Raw genomic sequence first — 19,839 nt, 5'->3', positions numbered from 1 at the left:
CGGCAGGCATGCTTTCATCCGACCATATTTTGCATAGGAGCTGATGCATGCACCTTACCAGCTCCTCGCCGCCATGTTTGAATAGTTCAGCCGGCAGTCCGTCGGCGCTCGGGGCTTTGCTCTTCTTTAGCCGACTTATCGTTATTCTCACCTCGTCATGGTTGGGTAGCGGAACGACAATTCCGTCGTCGACGATTGGGGTATCGGGATCTTCACATTCTCTGTGACATGCGCAGCTGCCACTGTTTAATAAGTTCGAGAAGTGTTCCCTCCATAATTTAAGATTGCTGTGTACGTCAGTCACCAGATCACCGTCTTTGTTCTTACAGGAAAACGCCCCGGTCTTAAAACCTTCTGTAAGCCGCCGAACTTTCTGGTAGAATTTTCGGGCGTTGTTCCTATTGGCCAGCATCTCAAGCTCCTCGCACTCACGTATTTCGGCATCTCGTTTCTTCTTTCGGATAATACGTCTGCCTTCCTTTCTTACCTCTCTGAATCGATCCCATATGGCTTGCGTTGCGCCCGATCGCAACGTGGCTGTATAGGTGGCATCCTTTCTTTCTGCGGCAGCATGACATTCCTCGTCGTACCAACTGTTTTTTCGGGCTCGCCGGAATCCGATTTCTTCTTCGGCGGCGGTACGTAGAGAACGAGAAATGTTTCTTCATTGTTCGTGCATGTCAGTTTGTTGGGCAGTACTCTCTGAGAGCAGGAGTGAGAGTCGAGTGGTGAATCTTCAAGCTGTTTGTTGTGATTGCAGCTTTTCGATGTCGAGCATTCTTTACGTAGTTAGATGTATGTTTTTTGCTGCACAGAGACGTGTGCCCAGTTTGGCTGCAACGAGGTAATGATCCGACTCGATGTTGGGCCCTCGCATCGTACGTACATCTAACACACTAGAAGCGTGTCTTCCATCTATCACAACATGATCGATTTGGTTTCGCGTTGTTCGATCAGGAGACAGTCAGGTAGCTTGGCGCATCTTCCTATGCTGGAATCTGGTGCTGCACACTACCATGTTTCGGGCCCCGGTGACATTATATAACCAGCTTGAACCTCTGGAAAACTATCAAATAAAATTTTTTAATTTTATTTAAAGCATTTTAGAACTCTTTCGAAAGGAATTAATTTTGATGTATATTCCTTATAGACTAACGATAGCTTTATATAAATGCACATTTATTAATTTTTTTTAACTACGGAGAGAATAGATCTATATGCAAATGAAGAGCAGGAACAATCTTCCATTCCCAACAGAAAGCAAAGACTCGTATATTAGTATATCATTGTACTCACACATACACATATGTATGTATATGTATGATTGCAGTATACCTGGCTGATTCTTTTCAGTGTCACAATGTAACGGTAATGAATGAGATAACAACTTTTTGAAATTTTTTTACACCTCTTTAGTTTATTAAAAGTATAAAAACTCATTTGTATATTTAGAATGCGCCCAGAGACTTTGAATTATGTGACAAGTTTGCATGTAGGTAGCTACGTTTGCATGAATACAAATTTGTGGCATGAGTATAGGTGCGCATACATATTTTTATTATCTCGGTTGCACCCTAAATGCAAGCTATTTCATTTTAATTATAACCTTTTCTTTCTATTTGTTTTTTTCTCTTTTTTTGCAGTGCTGAGTGTTCAGTTGACTATTTCCATGCAAACTTCATCACGAGGATACCGGCAAGCGGAAATACTACAACGTAAGTGACACAAAATTACTATTTAAATACACTAATCACGTGTGTGTGTGTAGATAGGAGTCGGTTCGTCGCTTATGAACAAAAACAGCACAACACGCACAGAAGCATAAATATAAATAATTTACGCACATACATACGTAGTTAATACGGGTAAGTGGCCGGCACTAGTGAAACACCATTTGCACTTACATGGGAAGAATTTATTTAAACAAAAAATAAAGTACCACAAAGCCGCCACAAAAGTAAATTATTTCATAGAAACTGGGGCAAATGTCATTATTTTGCACTTACAGCTATACTCCTTAAGTATATTTAAAAAGTAAAAATAACAATAATTCCTTTATTTGGTCCAGTTTAATAAAAAAATAAGATTGCGCAAATTGTTCATTGTGAGAGAGCTGTGTTTAGAGCTAGCAATTCCTCAAGCAAAGCCCGAGATTTCGCCTTAATCCGGACCCTGCTACAAAGCAGGCATTATATGCGGAGCCATTGACTCGCAATTCTTCCTCGTGTGTATTCGCTTTAATAGTGATGGCAATATCAGGTTATATTAAAAGAAAATATGCACTATCATGCATCAGTTCTATTACCTGTGGAACACTTGCAAGAAACACGGAAAACAGACTATCTGATCCCCAAAATTGATCTGAATGAAAACTATAAAACACGAAACGATTGGCAGAACAGAGACAAAAACAATTCGCAGACCAGAGTCAAAAGAGATGATATTGGTCACCATATTTATCCTGACGGTTCAAAGATGGAGAATACTACTAGATTGGGAGTTTGCTCGGATAAATTATTCTCAAATTACTTCTTTAGACTTCCAGACCGGCGTCTTCTAAGCTGAGTCCTGAAGCATGGAAAGGCTCTGAGCTTGACCTTCAACGAGTTGTAGAGAACATAAGCAATCCTCTAAACGAAATGTACACTGCGGTTCATTTGAGCGTAATTGCGGAAGTATGCGGAATATGCGGTCTCGGTAGTCTAGCGTAAGTGCACTAGCCTGCCATCCCAGAGGTTGTAGATTCCAATACCATGCAAAGCATGGTCCTCGCACTTTTCCTAATTTACCTACTTTTCCTAAAACAAAATCTCATTCCTCAAACCCAAAAACTTATCCTTCCCGTCCTTACTCCCGCACAATATTTAGCGTATTATTTGCATTGTGGCTGCTAAAACAAGCAAACCACAAGCACATAGTTACACATTGCATCAGTGGCACCAGCAAGAGGAAGCGAGCGAACTCGGTAATAGCGCAGACACACCAAATTTAGCGAAGTCCTCAACCATCTGTGCGATCCTTCTGGCAGAAAAATGTGAAACACAGATGGCGCTTCAAGCAGTAAGAAGGCGTTTTTCCTAACCAACGACAAGTGGGCATTTCCGCTATTTAGGACTCATAGCGGCAGGCTTAATACCTAATCTGTGAGAACACAAAGACAGGAGTCTTGTCGAGGCCCTATGCTCCCGAGAAGATTGAACAGGCAAAAAAAAAAGCGTAAACCAATAAAATCCATACTAACTGTAGGGCTTCCAAAGTGCTTTGGCCAAAACTGAAACTTGAAAGGACAAAATACCTACTTGGACTCAACTACCAGCAATCTCACAGGTGTTATAACGGGTCGCTGCACTATTGGCATCCCAGCCAATAGAATGGGAGTACCTCACAATGACTTATACAGGAGTTGCGGAGATTAAGAAGAAATTGAGTCGATAAAACTCCTGTGAACGTTCTGCAATTCAAAGAAGCCTGGCCAAATATCTTGGTAATTATTCCTACGAAGGCCTGGGAATTTAGCAAAATGTCTCAGCTAATGAGCTAAAAGTTGCCTTCTTAAATAAATCTAAGTGATTTCAACTTAGTTAGAGAAACTTCGTTAGGGGATGAAAATAAAATGCAGGTATCAGAATAAGCTTTAGGGCGACCGAGTATCAACCGGGCTGACCTAATATAACATAAAAGTCCACATTAAAGCGGTATAATGAAGGAACAAGCAATATTACAGGAAATTTTTATTAATTTTTTATATTTTTCACGCTGTTCTTCTCTCTCAGATAAAAGCTCCATGTGCCAGAAATCGACGACCTAAACTTTTTCCACGATATCTGGCAAGAAAGATCACATGATTCTTCAGATGTGGAGGTTTTCAATGTAATTTCTTCATTTAGACAGCTAAAAATGTCTGCTCATTTTTCACCTTTTTTGAGATGAAAATTATTAAAATTTTTTTTTTTTTTTGAAAATTCTTCAATGGCTATGTTTGTCTTTCTGTTGTTTTATTTTTCCAACATCAAAAATTTGATAATTTTCAGATTTGTTTAATGCTTAAAATTTTGGCTGGAGGTTTCTTAAAGTTAAATATCTTCTGTTGTTTCGAACATTTTTAAAAATAGTTTCTTTTTTTAGAACAATATGTACTGTAGAAAAATATCCGTGGTTTTAGTATATCTTTTTGTTCAAAATTAAAAAAAAAAATTGTTTGCCAGTTTTGAAAAGCACACCCGTAACATTGTTTTCATTAATAGCAGAGACGACGCTCAGTAATAATTGAAAGTTGCATAGTAAGATTCTCATAACCTTACAAGCTATACTCATATGCGTACTGCAAATCAGAGAAAAATTCGGTGGATCTGCCCACTAATGTAAGTAACGACTCACAGTGGGGATTGTTTCCAATTAAGATTTTATTTACGGCTAATTTGAAAAATTCGTTTTTAAATCTTCGTAAATGATTTTAGAATAGATTGTCTATCTCCATTTTAATTATTTTTTTATATGCGTCTCTACGTACTTGACGTGGTGTATTACCGCTAATTAGAACTATAATAAGAAGATGCGAAACCGAATTCGAATTCATATATTTTTTGTTTTTAAAGTTTTTCTGAATTTTTCATAAAAGTACCTTATTCAAAGGTGTGTTTTCATATTTTTCATCATTTTCCCTTCCAAAATTATTTGGGAGAATTAAAAAAAAAAATTTTTTTTAATTGGATAAAATTTGGATCCTTTAGCCATTTATGAACAAAATCTCTCAAACAATCCTTACTGCGATACGTTTCGATCGATTTGCATAATATTCGAATACGAATGAAGTATTTTGCACTAATCTTTCATTTGTTCGCTGTATATATTTAAATATAACTCGAAAAGTAATCTTACTGGAAAACTTTCAGGCATTATTGAGCATGATCTCTGTTATTAATAAAAAAATCTGAGGGGAATATTTTTTAAAATAGCAAAAAAAAAATGTTTTTTCTCAAAAGTTAGGGATACAAAAATTTAATTAAAAGAGGAAACAATTTTGTAAAAAGTAATTTTATTCTTAAATATTAAAAAAGAAGTTATTCAAATGTTAAAAATAGCAGAAAATATTTAACTTTAAAATGCCTTATACCAAAACTTTCAACATTGAATAAGCCTAAAAATTAATATCAGGTGCGCAACTAAGTTCTCGCTGTTTTTTGATGAAAATACAAATTTATTCTGAAAAAATGGTTACAAGTGAATCATTGAAAGTATTGGCCATCGGTGGCTACTACTTTTTCCCATCTTTCTGGTAGATCTCGTATACCTTCGCGGTAAGACTGTTCTTCTTTTGAGGCTATCCACGGATCAAGCCATTTTTTGGCTCGGGCATGACCGGGCAGTCCCCATGAATTTATTTTCTTTGGATTGCTGTAATGAATCCATTTTTCATCACACGTAACGATGCGATGAAGAAAACCCTTCCTTTTTTGCCGCTGGACCAGTTGTTCACAGGCGAAAACACGGCATTCAACATAACTCATAAGGAACCCGAGTCCCCTGTTTCTGAATCATTCCCATAGGATGCACTCCCTTGCAAATAGATTGGGGGGTAACTCCTAATACTGAAGCAAGCTCTTCTTGCATTTAATATGGATCCTCATTGAGCAATGCCTCCAATTCAGCGTCTTCGAAGGTTTTTGGTCTTCCTTCACGCGAACGGTCGTCAACATTAAAATCAACGTCTTTCAAGCGATGGAACCAATCTCAGCATGTTGTCTCACTTAAAGCAGCATCCATAAACTTTTTGTAGCTCTCGATGTGCTTTAGCCGCCGTTTTTTTCGAATGAAAGAGGAAAATCAACATTTCCCGCAAATGACGATTATTCGGCACAAAATCAGACATTTTCAATAAACCAAAGGTATATGATACCAAAACAAAATTACTAATGTGTGGAAGCAGTTTGTTTACCATATGTCTAAGCTTGGTTTATGACGTTTGGGTTATGTTAAAATCGACTATCACACACTGCTGGTGGCAGCGGGAATTTAGTTCCGCACCTAATACATTTTTTTGAAAATTTTTCAGTTTTCTTCTGATTATACTCAAGCATTCAAATAAAGCAATTTTTAGAAAAATTTACAACAATAGATAAAAACTGGGAACATTTTACATACCAGCGAATAGCCAAAACAGTCACAGGGCCTAATTGTATACAATAAACTGGAGGAGGAAGTAATTTGTAATTCATGCAATTTTGCCATTGTAACTGCGACTTATGTAAAGATTCGCTGTTCTGCTGAATTCTTGTCTTGCCCAATGTGATAGTTTTTTGTTCAAAGGAAAAGCATCGAATTGATTTACTAGCTCTGCATATTAAAGTAGATATGTTTTGGTCACTGACCGACCATTCATTTCAATTTTTGCGTTGATATTGCGCGTGTAATCCATTTTTTATTGTTCCTTAGTTTTTCGTGAATTGGGATCCATATTTCATTCACCATAACGAAACTTTGAAGTCATCAAAATATTTCATTGTATAGTGATCATGGGTAAACGCGGTAAACGGTATTCTCTTTAAGTTCGTGCACCTTCACTTGCTGATCCTTTAACATCATATCGTGAATTTTATGTACTCTTACTGGTGCAGTGACTTTAATTGGGTGACAAGCCATTCAAAGTAACTTCTGAAGACACGACCTCACTGAAATTGGGTAAATCACTCGTGAATGATTTTTATTGAGTGCGAAAAATCTACAAGATATCATATGAAGCGAGCTCCCTTTTCATTCCAGCGTTTAAATTAACTTAATTAGGATCACTTTTTTTCTTTTTAATGCTTACATGCTACTGTTTTGCTGTTTTTTCTTTTTGATAGTTTATTGGGCCCTTCAAGTGTACAACTTTTTTGTCCCACTGCTGCGACTTTTCACTTTAGTCGTAGAAGTACTGAAGAATGTATTGAATTTTTTCTCTCTTACCTGCATAAAAGGATCCTGCAACACTCAAAACCACTTTAACTAAGCGGGAAACTGTCAAATAACTTGTTTTGGAGCATAATAGCACCTTTAAATGTCCGCATATTATGACACACAAACCTACTTCGTGGGCTTTGGGTCACTAAAGATATTTAGTATGAAGTGCTCAGAAATTTTTACTTAACTTAACTTATATATGCTGCGAACTTTTTTTGCTTTACGCAATCAGCGCACGAAATTAAAATTTACTCAATTTTTTTTACGCTAATACTGCTATATATATACCGGCCACCGTAGCCAAATGGGTTGGTGCGTGTCTGTCATTCAGTGATGCCACTTCGGTTGCCCATATTTGGTCGATAAAAGGCAGAAAAGGAAATTAACAATGTGAACGTTTTTATGACTGGATTACGCGTTATCAAAATTTTATTGTAGGCACTGCAATACATTTTAGTATTCGCCACTGTAGCCGAGTGGATAGTGCCGGGTTCGAAACCCCGGACATGAAACACCAAATGCATGAAAAAGTATTGTTAAATGGCGGTTAGGAAATATTAAATCTCCGATAGTGTTTCTGCGATGAAACTCCAAAAATCCAAACACTCAAACAAAAGGTGTAAGGGCCAATTATATAAATATAAGGTGGCACTACATTAATCACACTATTGGACGATTTATAATTATGTGTAAAAAAAGCTTGGCGATATATGTACGTATGTATGACATTTGGTGAAAATGTGTCTTTATATTTACTACCGGAGGCATTCAGGTGGAAAATTGAAAATTTTCAAGGCGCTTATCTCGAATTCTTTGCACTATGATGTTCCTCCTGCAAGCGAGCTGCATGCCTTTATTTAGCCTTAATACTAAACACAAAAGTTACAAACGCGAAATAAAAAGTGTGAAGTGCTTTATTTACTTAAGCGTAGATGGCTTATGCAATTCGCATGAGATCCTTCTTATTTATTTACACATTTCCAGTTGGTTTCCTCTTTTGCCCATTTTACAATTTTCAGTTCTGGCACCTTGGAGACAATCATGAATTATACGTTGCCATGAAAATCAGTATAATTTCGCTTTCGGGCGCTTAACCTCCAATCGCGCTGAATTATTCTAAAACTATACACCAAAACCAGCATCCCCCATAAATATTATTGTGAGCAATTTTGTGCCCCCTTAACCAAGTCGTATATCATAACTCCGAAACACTACGTTTGTAAACACACAAATGTTCTCGTATGTATGTACTGGTTATATACATAAGTATGTATGAACGTAAAGGCAGCGTAAGCTTGCTTTTGGCGCAATGCAAACTGAAAATTGCCATTCAGCTGCAGCTTTTCTAAAAAAATTGGATATGTACGCCCGTCCTTAAATCATTTTTTTCCATTTTTCGTTTGCCTCACCGTCCGTTTTCACGCTTTTATGCACAACAGTGCATTTGGCTTCTACGTATTTGCTTGCTGCGGGCCATTAGATTGCTGGCGCAGAGAAAAAAATTACACCTCACGCTTGCCTGATTCAAGCTAGCTTTGGGGTTGTCAGCATGTTTTGCAGTTTGGGGCTCACTTCTCGTTTTCCGTCTCTCAATATTTCCCCCTCACGTGCATATATATGTACATGGGTCTATGCTACCTCTACCACACATATATAAGTATGTGTATGTATATCTGCTTCTTTCTTCACACGCTTGTTTGTTCATTTGGTTGTACATCTGCTGGTGTATTTTAATATTTTTATACCCGCGCGCGGTCGCCGTAGCCGAATGAGTTGGTGCGTGACTACCATTCGAAATGCACAGAGAGAACGTGGGTTCGAATCTCGGTGAAACACCAGAATTAAGAAAAACATATTTCTAATAGCGGTCGCCCCTCGACAGGCAATGGCAAACCTCCGAGTGTATTTCTGCCATGAAAAAGCATACAAAAATATCTGCCGTTCGGAGTCGGCTTAAAACTGGAACAACATCAAGACGCACACCACAAATAGAAGGAGGAGTTGAGCCAAACACCCAAAAAGGGTGTATGCGCCAATTATATATACCAGCGCGCACTTGTACACAAATGTATTATAATTTTTTTCCATATAACGGTTGTGCGTAAAGTCTCAAATGAATCGAGATAAATATAGACATAAACCTTATTCTCTTTTTACGCGATATACACGTTTCCAAGAAAATCGTGTAAAAGCTAATTAGTGTAAAAAGAGAATTAGGTGAAAACAGTATTAAAAAAATCTTTTTAGAGTTCACTTATGCTTACATATTTTAGTACATTGAATAAATATAAGAAATAAATTATTGGGTTGTTCGGAAAGTAATTCCGTTTGTTTGTGGATATATCGAGCTTAAACGAGGTTAAACCCAGGCCTTTCAGGTAGTCTAAACAGTTGAGTTCGATAAATTCATCCACTCACCGATCTCACGTGTTGTTATTCGTCGATTTGCATCAACCAATGTCTTTATCGCATCTTTATTAGCTTCAACCGGCCTTCCAGAACCAGTTCTGGCATTGGCGGTTTGTCAACACATCTTCTCTATACACATCGGCTAATTTCTTTTTGGCTTGAACAGCATTTTTACCTTTTCTATAGTAAAAAAGTAAAATATGACGGAAATGCTGCTTATTGCTATCCATATTTAAAAGGGCACCGACTACTACGAAACCGACACCGAAACTACTACGTAAATCAATTGAACTTATTCACATATGAGCCTTTTTATATCTGCTGTCAAAACATATAATGGCAATGGGATTTAAGTGTGAAGTGAGGTGTGAAAAAATACAATTAAATCCTCTGTTGGGAAAAAACGAAACTACTTTCCGAGCAACAACAAGAGCGAAATCTACCGAGCCTCAGAGACTTAATTTGCTCTATTAGATTCAAGAAAAATTCAAAAATTATTGCAAATCGTGTTCAAATAAAACAATTCGTGTAAAAAAGTTTTTTTCTTTTAACTCTGGTCAAATCAAATTCGTGTAAAAAGAGAATTAGGTGTATGTCCATTTATATACCAAAGAGCAGAGAGTGATGAGAAGACCCGATTTAGCCATGTCTTCAATTCGACTTGGTTACGATGCCAAGCCATGCCCACTTTAGAGTAAATTTATGCATCTCGATAGCAACTCAAGAAAACTTGTCAAAACTTGGTGCATGTATTGTTCCCAAAACCATTAAGGTATGGCATAAATATGAATGAAATCGGTCGAAAGCCACGCCTACTTTTTATGTGTTAAGACTAAATTGGGATTCGCCCCTCTGATGGTAAAGCCTACAACTCTAATTGTCTAAGAGCCAGTCCAAATAAAATTTCGCTAAAGGGGTTAGAGGTAGCCAGAGGCCTGAAAAAATTCTGATTTTCAATAATTTTGTATTTGCTAGTCAATTGCTTTAGTTGCTAGTTTCAACTTGACTTCAGCAAAATTGAGAATAATAATAATAATATTTGTAAAAGTTATCGCTGTTTGTGTGGAACCCGTTTCTCCAGTCCCTTGCGGTAATCATCACAAGTCTTTTGAGATTCATCTAAAATCAATCGGACAAGAGAAATTAGTTTTATTAATAGATAATTTTGTGCCTGATCGAAGCTTTTTTTCAAAATTAACAATATGGCGGCCTCGGAAAATATTTTTCAGATTTTCGAGAAAAAAACCGACGATTAATTGCAAAAAAAAATCAAAATTTAAAAAAAGAAAAATCTTTCTATCAGGCAGGAGTTGTTTATGTTTTTCAAAAGCAGTTTAAATTTTATTGAAATCTACCAAGCGGTTTTTAGTGTACAGTAATAACCAGTTCAAAAAACATAGTTTTGAGAAAAACGCATTCAAAGTTTTGCTTTCGATTTATGTGAAGTTATACGAACTATTTAATTACTTGCACTGTGTTGTCTATTCCTGGGCCATATAGTAGTTCTTCGGCCGTCATAGCTGCTGCCAAATTATCGATTTGCTGTTGCCTACGTAGCATTCTACCTTCTCGAGTGTTATCGTTAGCGCGCTCATCTGCCACTTACATACGTCGGTTGCTTGCAGCTGCTGTTAGCTTTTTGCTCTCGAACGCGGGTATAAAAGGTTGGTTCGAACCGAATTTAGCACTTCCTTACTTGTTTTGTTAGTTTATTTTTATGAGCCCGCTTGTTTGCTTGTTTACTTGGTTCATTTCAATTCAGTCATTCGTTGCTATTTCTTAAACATTGTCGCAGTGTACCCTTGGCCTTATCTGCATACGTTTTTATGCATGTAAGAGTCAGTGTGTATGTGTGTGTGTATGTATGGATAGCTCTATCTTTTTCCGTTTTCCCTATCAGCTTTGTAACATCTGTTGGTAAACATTTTCGTCACGGTATTTCTATTTGTTTTGCTTGCGTTGTGTGCAATGCGGTTGTTTGGCGAAAAAGAGGCAGTTAAATATGAGTAAAACAAAAACAAAAACAAAAGTAAAAAATTATACAATGTTGAATGCATTGCTCTCGGAGTCACCCAGCCACTATGCCTCCTAATTCCATAGCCATTTCTACGGATTTGTATCTGACTAATTTATTTATTTGTGATGCTGTGATATTTTGTAATTGAGTTTTGGTTATGCTTTAGCTCTTTGACCAAAGCTTTTAACACGATTCGTTTCCTGCTGGCGTAGGATTTCGTATATGATTTAGACGTTTTTATATTTTTTCTTTTTAGAATACACAGCTGCAAGCGTTGGTTTGCAATATCAAATAAGGAAATAATTTTGTGTTCATGCCTTGCACTTTCATATCAATGCGTTGATATTTTTATTTTATCTATCATATTATATATTGAATCGTCACTCATACGCACGGGTGAACCCTACCGCTGTACGGTCATATGACACATATCCAAGATGTACGGAAATGATGGGTTGTTGTTAATTTTTTCAGATAAAATTTTTCAATTCTGTGCCATTTTTAAAGTTGGGCAGCTGGTTACGTTTTTTTCATACAAAACCGCAGCACTGTGGGAAAGCAGAGGTATTAAAAAGATTGAATATCTGTTCGTGAAGGCATGAAAGCAAAATTTTAAATCCTTAAACAAGAACTCTTTTTTAGAATATATAGTATATATATTCTATCACGCTGTCAATTTTAGATTAAATGCCTTCTTCTACGGTGGAGGACGGACTATTAAATTGTATTCCTTTTATACTCCCGTGACGTACTTAGAACAATACCCGCTGATTACTCTACCCTCAATGAATATGAATACTGCTTCAAACATTTTCAGTGTTCTTATTAAGGTTATTGGCGCTTATTATGAAGGTTTAAGGCCTTAAAATATCCAAAATATATTAATACCAACAGCAACTTACCTCAAATGAAATGCGCAGCATGTCCAAAAAGTGGTAGGAATTAGTCAGTAAAATATAAAATATTCACATACTATATATAATTATATATATATGTAGTTTGAGCTTACATCCTTTGCCAGTTTCTCAACCCAGATCCTCCTCTAATTTATGGTGTACACCTCGATGTTTTTCTGCAAAATGGGCCTACAATTTCATGGCACCTCCGAACAGCAAATGTTTCAAACAAAAATGAGGAGCTTTTCATGGCTGAAATACAATGATTCTATAATGAAAACACAGTCAAGTAATAATAAAAAGGCCTTTATTGTTTTTCTAAATATTCCACTTTTAAATCAATACACTTCTGTATTTGACTAATACCTCCAAGGCGTGCTGTGCAAAGGGATCAATAGCTACTGCAAGCATTGAAGAACGTTAACCTCGCCTTTTATTTTTGATATTCGCGAACAAAAAGAAATCATTAGTTGTAAAATCGGGGCTGTAAGGTGAGTGACCTCTTAATTCCATCTTTTCAGTTCTCAAAAATTATCTTATGTGAGCCGATACGTGAGTGTTCGCACTGTATTGGTGAAAGATGATTCATCTCTTGGGTTTGATTTTCCTTTATTCTCCGAATGCTTTTGGTAAACAAATGGTTGTGCCCCACTTAAAATTGACTATTTTAAGTTTCTTTTTTCGACCATGACCAGATTTTCCGTAAAAACAGGCGACCATTTGCTTTGAGGTGCTTCTTCCGCTAACAACTTTTGTTGGATTAAGCTCGTCTTAGAGTGCCCATGTGGTCGATTGCTGTTTTGTTTCCGGCTCATATGCATAGATCCAAGATTCTTCACTTGTTAAGATGTCATCGACGTGCTTTGTTTCTGAAACACGGCTGAGTTTCTGAAACATTTCTTTATATCAACACGAGTCCTTTTTTGGTAACTGTGAAATTATGCGGCTTCCAACGAGAACAAATCTTTTAGACGAGCAAATTTTCATGTAATATTGAATGTGTGCCAGTCCCACTAATGCCCAAGGAGGCCTCTATCTCTTGGTACTCGCATAACAATAGACGATATTTGCGTTATCAACTGACGCAGAGTACACTTACCGCTTTTGGGCGACCTTCACGAAATACTTCCTGCAAGGATCGTGTTATACCTCACCACTTGTAGTGTTGCAAAGGCTACCCTGTTAAAAGGGCAATCTTTGTACGCTCACATGTTTGCCATTGCTTGTCTAAGGGTGGCTACTATTATAAAAATACTTTTTCTGTAATTTGAAGTTTCATGCCCACGGTTTCGAGCCCGGACACTACCCACTCGGCTACAGCGGCCAATACTAAAATATACTCTACTGCCCACAATAAACTTATGCCAGTGCATAATCCAGTTACAAAAATTGTCAGATTGTTATTTACTTTTTCTGTCTTCAATTGTCCGAAAATGGGCACCTCGAAGTGGTAGTCTGAGTTTTGGAAGAAGAAAAACTTTAGAAAGAGCTATATATGGTAACTATTTGTGGTAATTTTAAGTACTTGAGCAAAATTTAGTTTGTAATGATTTCTTTTTCCAACAACAATTGAGTTTTCTCAAGCGCCGCACAACGTCTAGGAAATAATATATGTTACTAAGTGCATTCCTATTCTGCTGCTCACATTGACAAGCGAAATTGAAACAAAGGCATTGATGGCCCATTTTTATCCTGAGAGTGAGCTCAGCAATACTGCAAGCTGGCCAGTTTTTTGTTTTTGTTTCTTGCTAACACGTTTGTGGCAAGGCTTACTCAGCCCATTTAGTGTCGTCATTTGGCCAACATAGAGCTAATTTTTCTTTAGAGTGCCGTAAAATATCAATAAAATCAGCTAATGCACAAACAGCTCAAACATTTAAATGCAATATTATTTGAACTGTTGTCAAACTAGGAATCGGAAACATTGGAAATCTGCTGCTGCATGTTCGTTAGAGGCAATAAAGTCATATTTCATAGTTAATCGAAAGATTGACTTTTCCAGCGAAATTTCGTGAAAAATATTGAATGGAGCTACCGTAGCATTTTTTCAAGCGGATTAATTGAAAGTATGTACTTTATTTTAGAGTTTTTCACGTGAACTTCATACTGCGTACCACACCGCCAGCAACCATGGAATATATATTAAATAAATACAAAAGTTGCTCGTTAGCAGTGTGTCACCAAAGGAGTTTTTTTGACAATAAATTTAATACAGAAAAAACAATATGTTACGCTAGAACTTAGTGTCGTCCGTAGTCGGAACATAGTGGAGGAGGAAGAAGGCATTACATAACTTTTGTTCAGAGAACTCAACACTTTGAAAACACCTATTCACTTCTTCAAAGTTAATTTCATATGGCAGGCACCTTTGATCTTTACTGACTGGTATTTGGCATACGCACGGTTTGTATGGCGAGTGGATAAGATAAATATTGGGTAATAAGAGAAAAGACATTACGATCTAAAAGATGATTTGAGATTAAAATAGCATCAATAAAGCCCAGGACCCGATACCCCTGCAGAGGTCTTAACGCAGTTTATATACAGTTAGAAGATCGAAAAAAATAAAATTTTGCAGAATTTTTTTTGAGAAAACTTTTAAATTTATTGATCTAAGAATTGGTACATATATTTTATTATCCTTTAACTGTGTTTAAATACTTAATATTAGTAAAAATACTAATTGGAAAGGAGCTACAGCTGATCTCCTGGAGCTCCTCTCGAAGAAGACGTTTTGCGGTGACCACTATATCTCTGAACTGGATCATTTGAAATTAAAAAAACCAAACAGGTTTCGTTAAAGTAATGCTAAATCTAGTAACTAATCGTAGGAATAAGCAAAATAAATTTTCTTGACAAAATGGTGGTTTCTAAAAAAACAAAAAAATCGATTTTTGACAAAAATTGCGGCCTTAAATTGCTTAGGAAAAAAATACTATTAAGTGTGCCACTAAGTTCCCGCTGTTTGTCAATTGATGCCGCCACCAGTGTGTGCTCGTCGATTCTAACATAATCTAAACGTCATAAGCCAAGCTTAGACATATGGTAAACAAACTGCTTTGACACATTAATGATTTTTTTGGTATCATATACTTTTGGTTTCGTGAAAATGTCTGACTTTGTGCCGAATAATCGTCATTTGCGGGTAGTGTTGATTTTCCTCTTTCATTCGAAAAATACGGAGGCTAAAGCACATCGAGAGCTACAAAAAGTTTATGGAGATGCTGCTTTCAGGGAAACAACGTATCGATATTGGTTCCGCCACTGCAAAGACGGTTATTTTAATGTTGACGACCGTCCGCGTGAAGAAAGGCCAAAAACCTTCGAAGACGCTGAATTGGAGGCATTGTTCAATGAGGATCCCTATTAAACGCAAGAAGAGCTTGCTTCAGTATTAGGAGTTACCCGCCAATCTATTTCCAAGCGATTCCAACAGGGGACTTGGGTTCCTTATGATATCAAGGGATGTTGAACGTCGTGTTTTCGCCTGTTAACAACTGGTGCAGCGGCAAAAAAGGAAGGGTTTTCTTCATTACATCGTGACGGGTGATGAAAAATGGATTCATTACAGCAATCTAAAGAAAAGAAAGTCGTGGGGACTGCCCGAGCATGCTTCTACGTCATCGCCTCGTCCGAACATTCACGCTGCGAAGGTTATGCTATGTATTTAATGGGACCAAGTTGGTGTTATTTATTATAAACTGTTAAAACCAAGCGGAACCAGCACTGGAGATCGGTATCGACTTCAATTGATGCGATTGAGCCGAGCACTGCGCGAAAAACGGCCGCAATACGCGGAGAGGCATGAAAACGTGATTCTGCAGCATGACAACACTCGGACTCGTTTCCAAACCCGTTAAAACCTACCCAGAAATACTGAAATGTGAAATCCTACCCCACCTCCATATTCGCCAGATATTGCGCCGTCCGATTATCACCTGTTCCGATCGATGGCACATGGTCTAGCTGATCAGCAGTTCCATTCATATGAAGACATTAAAAAATGGCTTGATCCGTGGATAGCCTCAAAAGATGAACATTTTTACCGCGACGTTATACGAGATCTACCAGAAAGATGGAAAAGAGTAGTAGCCAGCGATGGGCAGTACTTTCAATGATGTAACCATTTTTTCAGAATAAATTTGTATTTTCATCAAAAAACAGCGAGAACTTAGCTGCGCACCTAATAATTAAAAAAAAACGACTATTCATTGCTAGAAAATATATTTAGGAAGCTCGTTTTAACATTTGAGACTATTCGGTTTAGCCGTTTTCGAATAATGTTGGTCACCGACTTTGAAAATACCATTTTGAGAAACACGCGCTGCCGCTCCGGCCTTTTACTTTCAAGCACTCTGAAACGCCCTTTCAAATTGGCGTGTAACTTTCAAAATATTCACCGGAATGATATTAAATTTTGTGTGTGTATTTTTAAGTACATGTGCATTCAGAAAAAAATAAATTAATTTTTTGAAAATTCTTACTGTATACAACCACTTAAAAATTCTCCGGTTGCCGCACCCCTCACAATAATGCGACCAGCCTTAAATTTGTAGAACAAAATAAGTATAGATATTGCCAATGCTGTATATCCAAATGAAATACTTTGAAGCATCAGATATAGCTGGCATTTTACCAGAATAAATAGGGGAGATCCCGCACTGCTGTGAATGTAGCCCTTATGTCCGATAAGGTAACCCTGCACGCAACCTTAAATCGACTACATCTTAGGTTTTGATTGAAAAAAAATATCCAGAAAGCTTTGTTTGTCCAAGGGTCCTTAATACACTTTATTACTTACTCCTGACTGAAGTTACTCACTTATTTGCTTGCCAGCTAATCGATGGACTGCGTTTAAAGTTGAGATCACCGACTCTGAAATTCGGTGTAAGTCAAGAAAATGTTTCTAGGGTTGTTTTTTTGTGAATATTTCCATAAAAAATATAAGCTCTTATAGGCATTTTAATACAAAAAATAAACCTTCTTTAGCTTTAAATAAAACATTTTTATGTCCCAAACGAAATATCTGTCAGAATTATTTCAATGTTTTGCCTACGAACTGGAGAAGGGTCATTTGAGTATAAACTTTCATATCGCTTTTGCCTATATTTAATTAATCATTCATGTTAATAAAACAATGAACGAAAGTAAAAAGTAATGAAATATCATGCAAAATATCTGTGATTACATAATTGAAAAGGTATCCCAAAACGGCTAAGCTGCAGTGCAATTTCAATTACACCAACATTTCATAGCTGAGCAAAAGCGAAATATTTTTAATTGTTTTAATTAATTATTCTACCGGCAATGCTTAAAAGAGGATCACTTTGAACAAATTGAATAAAGGATATACATACACATACTAATATACACAGAGGTTGGCCAAAATTATTAAACTCAAACTCAATTTTTTTTGTGGTGTAATGTGGAATAAGTAACTACAGTCAAATTGAAGCATATTTTTGTGTATATTTGATACGTTAAGCTAACATTTAGTATAGTGGATATGATAGATACCGTTATTTTCGCTACTTATGTGCTGCAATATGTACGGAAGAGTCGAGAGATCATAGGAAGGATTGAGAATTTAAAGTGTGAATACACAGCAGAAATATTGTTAGAACGATTTTTTTTATTATAATCTGGTTTCAATTGCAATTATGTGCATGGCATTTGCCTTTTGAATACGATATCCGGCATATTTCATTGCGGCTACGTGTTACATGGTCATTCACTCCAAATTTTTGACTACTTTTCCATTAAATCTGAATGAAAATCTAAATGAGCACAGCCAACAAAAATACGATGCAAACGATGATCATTTGGCTTCAGTTCTTGCACGAGCTTTATTCTATATTCACATAAGGCAAGATTCAGTCGCAGTTAAATAACAATGGCCTACCAGTTTAGAACGACGACGAATAGGCATTTCGGTGTCTTCGTCAACACTTTGCTCAATGAATGTCCTTCTGGAAGAAATAAGGTCCGAAGATGCCGCCAGTGTTCTATGAACTTATATATTTTCCAAAATAAATTTCCACAATTTGAAAGCGTTGCTCTGGCGTTAAGCATTTCATAATGACTTGCCAAACCTTACTAAACAGAAATGTCGGCACAATTTGTCATTCTCAGCTACCAAACCACAGTTTTGGTTACGATACAAACACACCCTTTGAAAGCGAAACTAATGCTTTTTTAACCACTTCAACCTTGTGTTTTTTTATACGAAAACTCAAAGGGCTACATAACAGCATACTCGAAATATTTGTAAAAGTTCTGATTAAAAATTTTATGAAAAAAATTTCAATTCTTTTTTTTTTAATTTTTACAAAAATTTAAACTTGTTTTTATTTGATTGATTTTTGTAGGAGAATGGACTATATTTTCATAGAAGCTTATTAGAATTAAGTAAGTATCAAAAAATTGTAAAAACTTCTCAATAAGTCCCTGTGCTATGGTAATTAAATGCCTGCAGAAGCGAGACCGGCGAAGATCTCGACAGTATTAAACCAGTTTAAATATTTTCAGTGCCAAAAACGCTAGCCAGTAGAGTCTAAGAGTTCAGTAAACCAGATATCACAAAAAAACTGAAAACGGGAAATGCCCTCAAGAGGAGCAGCTCCTCCAGGACTTTGAAAACTTCCACTGATTTTTTTTAAATTAATTTTCAAGAATATTCTGAAGAATATCTTTTCAATTTTTTAAGTTTAGTAAAAAGTGCAAAAGTCCTTCTAAAGTTAGTGAAATGATTAGCTTCGAACGAAAGATAAAAATAACCTATTTGTGTTATGCGTCTTGATGTTGTTCCACAAATGGAGGGACCTACAATTTCAAGCCGACTCCAAACGGCAGATATTTTTTATGAAGAGCCTTTTCAAGGCAGAAATACACTCGGAGGTTGGCCATTGCCTGCCGAGGGACGTCCGCTATTAGAAAAATGTTTTTCTTAATATTGGTGTTTCACCGAGGATCGAACCTGCGGCGGCCGCCCCTTAAGACTAGTGAGAGTTAAAAATATGGTCGCATTCATATAAATCTGGGGCCCTCGAGGAAACTACTGAGGCTAACAAAGTCGCAGCTCTCAAATTTACTGGGTGTCCTTACCGGGCATGGTCCGTTAACAATCCATGCGATGAGACTTGGTATTGGCTCAAGTTCTTTCTGCATAAGTTGTCTGGAGGAAGAGGTGGAATCATCTCAGCATCTTCTTTTCAGCTGCCCAGCTCTTGTCGGGCTAAGATTCAGATACCTGGTATTTCACTTTTTTGCTACAGCTGCGGATGTAGCTGGTCTAAACATTACACGTTATGTGAATTTCATCAGCAGCTTGAAGCGGTTAACGCAATGTGATCACCGTTTGGACATCATCCTCCAACCCTAGCATCTTCTTCCCCCTGTTCGGTTTGAACGAATTTTACGAATTTGATTCTTTGTTCAAATGGGCCCACGCTTGAGCAGCCATGTATCCTAACCTAACCTCACCTGTATCCAAGTAGACTTGAAAACCAAACACCGTTTTACTAAGCACTAGGAAATATATTTAAGTCTATATATTTATAAATTTAAGACTACATTGAG

General features: G+C 36.9%; 1 protein-coding gene across 1 annotated transcript in view; it reads left to right on the top strand.

Moving 5' to 3' along the window:
• The first annotated feature begins 1,647 nt into the window (after nucleotides 1-1,647).
• Nucleotides 1,648-19,839, top strand: part of LOC128862587 (transcription factor mef2A) — a 170,412-nt gene continuing 152,220 nt past the window's right edge. Inside the window, exon 1 of the mRNA XM_054101310.1 lies at nucleotides 1,648-1,715. The gene's annotated coding sequence lies outside the window, so the exon portion shown is untranslated. The remainder of the gene's footprint in view (nucleotides 1,716-19,839) is intronic.

This window comes from Anastrepha ludens, chromosome 4, assembly GCF_028408465.1.
Source record: "Anastrepha ludens isolate Willacy chromosome 4, idAnaLude1.1, whole genome shotgun sequence".
NCBI lineage: Eukaryota > Metazoa > Arthropoda > Insecta > Diptera > Tephritidae > Anastrepha > Anastrepha ludens.
This window is presented reverse-complemented; position numbering and strand designations above follow the sequence as displayed.